The sequence below is a fragment of the Oncorhynchus keta genome, unplaced genomic scaffold, assembly GCF_023373465.1.
Source record: "Oncorhynchus keta strain PuntledgeMale-10-30-2019 unplaced genomic scaffold, Oket_V2 Un_contig_13672_pilon_pilon, whole genome shotgun sequence".
Classification (NCBI taxonomy): Eukaryota; Metazoa; Chordata; class Actinopteri; order Salmoniformes; family Salmonidae; genus Oncorhynchus; species Oncorhynchus keta.
In genome coordinates this window covers 51,435-60,732 of record NW_026278315.1, presented here as the reverse complement: position 1 = coordinate 60,732, position 9,298 = coordinate 51,435, and the positions used below count along the sequence as shown (strand labels likewise).

The window sequence follows — 9,298 nt, the reverse complement described above, 5'->3', positions numbered from 1 at the left end:
TGGAGGGGATCGTTCTCAAACAGGAGAAATGATGAGAGGAGAGAGATACACAGTGAAATGTGAGATCTACACCAAGCACTACACAAAACACTGACTGCTAAGAATAAGCAGGCAGACTTCAGTGCAAACTTGCCTTGCCTTGTTTATTATTCAAACATTAGATCAGGAGTGTCGAACTCAGTCATTTCCATGGGAGCCCAGTGTCTGCTGGTTTTTCCTTTCAATTAAGACCTAGACAACCAGGTGAGGGGAGATTCTTACTAAATAGTAACCTAATTTCATCAAGTACAAGGGAACAGTGAAAGCCCAGAGACACTCTGCCCTCCGAGGAATGAGTTTGAAAAGTGCATTAAATGAACAACAAACTGTGTGGAGAATGAGGGGATGAGAGGGAGACTGGATAAAGGCAGATATACTACAAGAGGGAGACCGGTTTGAGGTCAGTACATACACCTTTATTGGCCACAAATAGGCTATTGTTGACAAAGAGTGAGGAAGAATTCTAAAAACAGAGAGATGAGGAAGCGTCCATCTTTAGTGATACTCTCTGGCATCACACACACAGTTCTCCAAAAACACAAACCTTTCCCTCATCGCTGTGGCTTCAGGTCTCTTCCTCCATTTCATTACTGGCCTCCAAAGTAGTGAATTCAGAAGGGACACAAATCACATCATCATACAAAGCTTCATAGCGTTCACTGTGACGTTGTGATTCACCCCCCTCTATCCTTCACTGTGACGTTGTGGTTCACCCCCTCTACCCTTCACTGTGACGTTGTGATTCACCCCCCTCTATCCTTCACTGTGACGTTGTGGTTCACCCCCCTCTATCCTTCACTGTGACGTTGTGATTCACCCCCCTCTATCCTTCACTGTGACGTTGTGATTCACCCCCCTCTATCCTTCACTGTGACGTTGTGATTCACCCCCCTCTACCCTTCACTGTGACGTTGTGGTTCACCCCCCTCTATCCTTCACTGTGACGTTGTGATTCACCCCCTCTATCCTTCACTGTGACGTTGTGATTCACCCCCTCTATCCTTCACTGTGACGTTGTGATTCACCCCCCTCTATCCTTCACTGTGACGTTGTGGTTCACCCCCCTCTATCCTTCACTGTGACGTTGTGATTCACCCCCTCTACCCTTCACTGTGACGTTGTGATTCACCCCCCTCTACCCTTCACTGTGACGTTGTGGTTCACCCCCCTCTATCCTTCACTGTGACGTTGTGGTTCACCCCCCTCTATCCTTCACTGTGACGTTGTGGTTCACCCCCCTCTATCCTTCACTGTGACGTTGTGGTTCACCCCCCTCTATCCTTCACTGTGACGTTGTGGTTCACCCCCCTCTACCCTTCACTGTGACGTTGTGGTTCACCCCCCTCTATCCTTCACTGTGACGTTGTGATTCACCCCCCTCTATCCTTCACTGTGACGTTGTGGTTCACCCCCCTCTATCCTTCACTGTGACGTTGTGGTTCACTCCCCTCTATCCTTCACTGTGACGTTGTGATTCACCCCCCTCTACCCTTCACTGTGACGTTGTGGTTCACCCCCCTCTATCCTTCACTGTGACGTTGTGATTCACCCCCCTCTATCCTTCACTGTGACGTTGTGATTCACCCCCCTCTACCCTTCACTGTGACGTTGTGATTCACTCCCCTCTACCCTTCACTGTGACGTTGTGATTCACCCCCCTCTATCCTTCACTGTGACGTTGTGATTCACCCCCTCTACCCTTCACTGTGCGTAAATTCACCCCCTCTATCCTTCACTGTGAAGTTGTGATTCACCCCCTCTACCCTTCACTGACGTTGTGCACCCCCTCTATCCTTCACTGTCTACCACACAAATTCACCCCCACTGGGTCCCAGTCTAATAATAACTGTTGTGATTCACCCCCTCTATCCTTCACTGTGACTGTTATGAATCACCCCCTGGGCCCCTTCAATAATAACTGTATATGAATTCCCCCCTTCCCCACTGGGTCCCAGTGATTCACCCCCTATAATCCTTCACTGTGACGTTGTAATTCACCCCCTCTACCCTTCACTGTGACGTTGTGGTTCACTGGGCCCCAGTAAATTCACTGTGACGTTGTGATTCACCCCCCTACTGGGTCCTTCACTGTGACGTTGTGATTCACCCCCCTCTATCCTTCACTGTGACGTTGTGATTCACCCCCCTCTACTGGGTTCACTGTAACTACATTGAATTCAGGACACTGGGCCCCAGTTCACTGTGCATATGATTCCACCCTCCACTGGGCCCTTCACTGTAACAATAACTGTGATTCAATCCACCCTCCCTTCACTGGGTCCCAGTATAATTCTGTATATGAATCCACTGTGACCCACTGGGTCCCAGTAAATCCTGTGTATGAATCCAGTCTCCACTGGGCCCCAGTAAATAATAACTGTATATGAATCCACTCCCCACTGGGCCCCAGTAAATAATAACTGTATATGAATCCAGTCTCCACTGGGTCCCAGTAAATTCACTGTATATGAATCCACTCCCCACTGGGTCCCAGTAATTGTAATAACTATATTCCAGTCTGCATGGGTCCCAGGACATGTAATAACTGTATAAATCCAGTCTCCACTGGGTCCCCAGTAAGTAATAACTGTATATGAATCCTCTCTAACTGGGTCCCAGTAAGTCTAATAACTGTATACAAATCCACTCCCCACTGGGTCCCAGTAAATAATAACTGTATATGAATCCACTCCCCAATGGGTCCCAGTAAGTAATAACTGTATATGAATCCAGTCTCCACTGGGCCCCAGTAAATAATAACTGTATATGAATCCACTCCCCACTGGGTCCCAGTAAGTAATAACTGTATATGAATCCAGTCTCCACTGGGCCCCAGTAAATAATAACTGTATATGAATCCAGTCTCCACTGGGCCCCAGTAAATAATAACTGTATAACTGTATATGAATCCAGTCCCCACTGGGTCCCAGTAAATAATAACTGTATATGAATCCAGTCTCCACTGGGTCCCAGTAAATAATAACTGTATATGAATCCAGTCCCACTGGGTCCCAGTAAGTAATAACTGTATATGAATCCAGTCTCCACTGGGCCCCAGTAAGTAATAACTGTATATGAATCCAGTCTCCACTGGGCCCCAGTAAATAATAACTGTATATGAATCCAGTCTCCACTGGGTCCCAGTAAGTAATAACTGTATATGAATCCAGTCTCCACTGGGCCCCAGTAAATAATAACTGTATATGAATCCAGTCTCCACTGGGCCCCAGTAAATAATAACTGTATATGAATCCAGTCTCCACTGGGTCCCAGTAAGTAATAACTGTATATGAATCCAGTCTCCACTGGGCCCCAGTAAATAATAACTGTATATGAATCCAGTCTCCACTGGGCCCCAGTAAATAATAACTGTATATGAATCCAGTCTCCACTGGGCCCCAGTAAATAATAACTGTATATGAATCCAGTCTCCACTGGGCCCCAGTAAATAATAACTGTATATGCATTGTCCTCTTCACCCAGTTTCTTAATCCCTGTAAACAGTCTAGACAGTGGAACCTCTTTAGCATATGGACCCCCATATGCCCTCCTCCCTCACTACTAGGCTGCTGCTAGCTGGGGCTTGTTCACCCACCAAGGCACCACTCCAGGGCTCCTTCCTAATCAAGTCTAAAGAGATCGAGCCAGGGCTTTTCACTCCGGCCCGCTGAAGTCCAATTGAAACGGTCTGTTCAATACAATTTGGACCCTGAGGAAGTGGGCACTTCAGAGAGACTTAATGGTCATCAAAATGTAAATGCCTTCCATGTCGGCAGGAGGGGATGAAGCCTGTGTGAGAGGAAGGAGTCATACTGGTTTGAGGGGGAAGGAACGAGCCTTACACATAAAAATACATGGATCACAGACTGTCTGAAACTCAAACATTGTGGGTTGACTGTACGTGTGTGTCTGTTGTGGTTGCTGATGCATCCTGAGTAGCATCCAGCTAAACTCATGGATGGCAAACTCTCATGGATGGCTGATGTCTGTCTGTCTGTCCTGTCTAATGGTCGCCCTGTCTGAGGCAGGCTGGTGTCAGTGTGTGTGTGTGTGTGTGTGTGTGTGTTGTTTTCCCAGCTCCTGGATGAGAGAAAGCGATGACAGCGAGAGCAGCGGGCGGGATAAATTGAGCCACACAGCCACTCATAGGTGACCTTACCTCAGCCCTGTCCAATGAGAAGGCCCCTGAGACTGTGCTCTGCATCATAGGGGGAGGAGGGAAAAGCTCAGCCAGCTGCTACACAACAAGAAAGAGGGAGCTTTTATCTCCATGTCCTGCTGTTCATCTAACACACACTATTGTTAGCCTCTACAGATGATTTGACCTTTTCCTACAGATTATTATCCCTTCAAGCACTGGCCTTTATCAGCCTCATCTCTCCCATCGTTGTCCCATTCCTCTTATCTGTCCTCTCCTTTATTAGCCTAGGATCTGGTCATAGGTTAGATTGGAGAACTGCAGCGTGCCGCCCGGTCCGCCCAGTGAGGGGGGTCCAGGTGGTTAACCCACTGTGGGGAGCTGTTGTAATACTGATCCACTGAACAAAGTGAGGCTCTGGTTTGTTTCACACCAGGTTACACTAAAGGAGGGATTCCACAGCGAGGTAGACGCAGAGGTTGACACACACACACGTTGCTGAAGAGATCTGATAGCCTATGCATGGAGACATGAAGCACCATGTGAACTGTAGACTACATAACATGTGTAAACAACTACCTCCAGAGATCAGGTTACCTGCCTGCTAGGGCTGGGAAATGCCAGGGACCTCACGATACCATATTATCACCATACTTAGGTGCCGATAGCATATTATCACCATACTTAGGTGCCGATAGCATATTATCACCATACTTAGGTGCCGATACCATATTATCACCATACTTAGGTGCCGATAGCATATTATCACCATACTTAGGTGCCGATAGCATATTATCACCATACTTAGGTGCCGATAGCATATTATCACCATACTTACCATACTTAGCCGATAGCATATTATCACCATACTTAGGTGCCGATAGCATATTATCACCATACTTAGGTGCCGATAGCATATTATCACCATACTTAGGTGCCGATACCATATTATCACCATACTTAGGTGCCGATAGCATATTATCACCATACTTAGGTGCCGATACCATATTATCACCATACTTAGGTGCCGATACCATATTATCACCATACTTAGGTGCCGATAGCATATTATCACCATACTTAGGTGCCGATAGCATATTATCACCATACTTAGGTGCCGATAGCATATTATCACCATACTTAGGTGCCGATAGCATATTATCACCATACTTAGGTGCCGATAGCATATTATCACCATACTTAGGTGCCGATAGCATATTATCACCATACTTAGGTGCCGATACCATATTATCACCATACTTAGGTGCCGATACCATATTATCACCATACTTAGGTGCCGATACCATATTATCACCATACTTAGGTGCCGATATTATCATATTATCACCATACTTAGGTGCCGATAGCATATTATCACCATACTTAGGTGCCGATAGCATATTATCACCATACTTAGGTGCCGATAGCATATTATCACCATACTTAGGTGCCGATACCATATTATCACCATACTTAGGTGCCGATACCATATTATCACCATACTTAGGTGCCGATACCATATTATCACCATACTTAGGTGCCGATACCATATTATCACCATACTTAGGTGCCGATACCATATTATCACCATACTTAGGTGCCGATACCATATTATCACCATACTTAGGTGCCGATATGTTATGCGATTCTCATGATTCTTATATGTATTGCGATTTGATACTGTGATTTTTATTGCGATTTCGATGTTCCAAACATGTTGCTCACCACATGTCTGCTGCAGAGGGACGAGGGAGAGACATGAGAACTGCTGTTGATCAGTCGGGGAAATAAAAGTGCTGAAGACATGTCTTACTATTTAAAAAGAAGATGAGAACAAACTATGAAACTATGAAAGAAACACACTGGAGTTTTAGTGCAGGTACAGCCAAGTAGCGCAAAAATAATATTGTCATATTGTCAAAACAGTACAATATTTTGTCAGAAGTAATATCCCGATATACAGGTGAATGAAGGTGAAAGCTATAATCCCTTATTGATGTCACCAGTTAAATCCACTTCAATCAGTGTAGATGAAGCGGAGAAGACGGGTTAAAGAAGGATTTTTAAGCCTTGGGACAATTGAGACACAGATTGTGTGTGTGTGTGTGTGTGTGTGTGTGTGTGATTTAGAAGGTGAATGGGCATGACAAAAGATTTAAGTGGTATGGAGGTGGTGCCAGGTGCACCGGTTTGTGTCAAGAACTGCAACGCTGCTGGGGTTTTCCACGCTCAACAGTTTCCCGTGTGTATGAATGGTTCACCACCCAAAGGACATGACAACTTGACACATTGTGGGAAGGTTGAATGGCATCCCTGTGGAACAACACCTTTAGGACCTGAGGAACTGGTTATGAAGGGAAAAGGGGTGTTTTCCTAATGTTTTGTACACTCAGGGGTTTGTGGAGAGGCCAGAGATCATGTTCCCTGTCTGCCTGGTGGGAGGCCAGAGACCATGTTCCCTGTCTGCCTGGTGGGGAGGCCAGAGATCATGTTCCCTGTCTGCCTGGTGATGGTTCCCTGTCTGCCTGGTGGGACCAGAGATCAAAGCCTGGTGGGGAGGCCAGTCATGTTCCCTGTCTGCCTGGTGGGAGGCCAGAGATCATGGCCCCTGTCATGCCTGGTGGGAGGCCAGAGATGATGTTCCCTGTCTGCCTGGTGGGGAGGCCAGAGATCATGTTCCCTGTCTGCCTGGGAACTGAGATGATGTTCCCTGTCTGCCTGGTGAAAGGCCAGAGATGTTGTTCCCTGTCTGCCTGGTGGGAGGCCAGAGATCATGTTCCCTGTCTGCCTGGTGGGGAGGCCAGAGATCATGTTCCCTGTCTGCCTGGTGGGGAGGCCAGAGATCATGTTCCCTGTCTGCCTGGTGGGGAGGCCAGAGATGATGTTCCCTGTCTGCCTGGTGGGGAGGCCAGAGATCATGTTCCCTGTCTGCCTGGTGGGGAGGCCAGAGATCATGTTCCCTGTCTGCCTGGTGGGGAGGCCAGAGATCATGTTCCCTGTCTGCCTGGTGGGGAGGCCAGAGATGATGTTCCCTGTCTGCCTGGTGGGGAGGCCAGAGATCATGTTCCCTGTCTGCCTGGTGGGGAGGCCAGAGATGATGTTCCCTGTCTGCCTGGTGACGAGGCCAGAGATCATGCTCCCTGTCTGCCTGGTGGGGAGGCCAGAGATGATGTTCCCTGTCTGCCTGGTGGGGAGGCCAGAGATCATGTTCCCTGTCTGCCTGGTGGGGAGGCCAGAGATGATGTTCCCTGTCTGCCTGGTGACGAGGCCAGAGATGATGTTCCCTGTCTGCCTGGTGACGAGGCCAGAGATGATGTTCCCTGTCTGCCTGGTGACGAGGCCAGAGATCATGCTCCCTGTCTGCCTGGTGACGAGGCCAGAGATGATGTTCCCTGTCTGCCTGGTGGGGAGGCCAGAGATCATGTTACCTGTCTGTCTGGTGAGGAGCATAAATGTGAAGGAATCTCAGCATGTGTCAGAAGCATGTTAGCATCAACCATGTCACAAACAGGACCTTTGCTTCGTGGTAACAATCATCTCTAGCGACCTCAATGCATAGACTGAGGTAGGAAACACAGTCTGACAAACTGCAAAGTCCTTTCCTTACAGATGATGGCATCCTGATGATTCATTGATTGATCATTCTAAAGAGTAGCTATAATGTTTCTGTATGACAAAGACCATGATGCTGATGAACTGAGAACATTACTGAACCAGCCACTTGGTGCCAACAGAACAATGCAAAACTGGTCAGCAAAAACTAAAAACTATTATTTTACTGGGAAACAGAACATTGTGTCAGTTCCTTCCTCACCTCAGCAGTCAGAATGTGGGGAGAGCAGTGTGATGTAGTGCTGTACTGCTGTCTGGGGATGGATGTGATTTAGCAGGAACAAATGCAGCAGAATACAGAGATCAGGGTATGCGGAGTCTGAAATGACACATTTTACATTTACATTTTAGTCATTTAGCAGACACTCTTACCAGGAGTGATTGGGATTAAGTGCCTTGCTCAAGGGCACATTGATAGATTTTTCACCTCGTCTGCTCCGGGATTTGAACCAGCAACCTTTCCCTTACTGGCCCAACACTCTTAACAGCTAAGCTACCTGCCTGCCGCCGCCGACACCCTATTCACTATATTGTGCACTACGTTTGACCAGTGTCCCTGATCAAACGTAGTACACTAATATGGAGAAAATAGGATGTCAGTGACATCAGCATCCTTCAGCAGTACAACTCTGTAAAACCTGCACACACACACACACACACACACACCATGGTTGCATAACGGACTAAAAACACTTTAAAAGGCACCCGCACTTATTATTACAGCCAGGACATCAGTCAGCCAGGACATCAGTCAGCCAGGACATCAGTCAGCCAGGACATCAGTCAGCCAGGACATCAGTCAGCCAGGACATCAGTCAGCCAGGACATCAGTCAGCCATCACAGGCATTACATAAATTCTCTTTTGTTCGGTGCCCCATCTCTCCTCTTTTCCCCATCTCTCCTCACAGCCCCATCTCTCCCTCACAGCCCCATCTCTCCCTCACAGCCCCATCTCTCCCTCACAGCCCCATCTCTCCCTCACTCTTCCTCCCGTATCGCTCTCTCTGGATCACTGTTTCTTTCTGTCTCTCTTCCCTCTCCCTCAATTCCTTTCTGTTTCTCTCCACCGCCCTCCATCACTCTCTCTCTCCCTAGATATCAGTCATTCTGTCAGGAGTGACAGTTGTCCTGGCTGGGTTTGAAAGATAAAGGAAGTGTGACGTAGCAGTTTTCAGAGTGGATTTGCCATCTGTCAGACAAGTGTTCGGTGAGATGTCATTCAAGGATCCTGAAAACGACAGCCAGGCTCTAATCCCAACCAACCTGATCTACAATCCAACCACATGTTTACAAACATGATGCTGGGTTCTCCATCAGAAAAGCATTTGGTCATCTGACATGTTTAGAGAACTAGAATCTCTGTCAGAATGTTCCAGGCTACTGTGACAGAGCTATCCTTCTCGAAGATTATTCAAATATATAATAGAATCAGAACACATGCTACAGTGCACACATGGACGACAACATTTGGTAAACAAAACAAGCATACATGGTAACAACTGGACTTA

The 9,298-nt window shown here is 47.3% G+C and overlaps 1 long non-coding RNA gene across 3 annotated transcripts; it reads left to right on the top strand.

The window, feature by feature from the left end:
• Positions 1 to 4,089: 4,089 nt before the first annotated feature.
• LOC127918189 (uncharacterized) lies at positions 4,090 to 6,295 on the top strand. 3 transcript variants are annotated; one of them, XR_008099390.1, is made up of 3 exons: positions 4,090 to 4,895; positions 5,232 to 5,411; positions 5,535 to 6,295. It is a non-coding gene; the product is annotated as an uncharacterized LOC127918189 (long non-coding RNA). The 3 variants fall into 3 exon arrangements; XR_008099389.1 differs by having other exon boundaries at positions 4,876 to 4,985; XR_008099391.1 differs by lacking the exon at positions 4,090 to 4,895 and adding an exon at positions 5,016 to 5,111.
• The last annotated feature ends 3,003 nt before the right edge of the window (positions 6,296 to 9,298 follow it).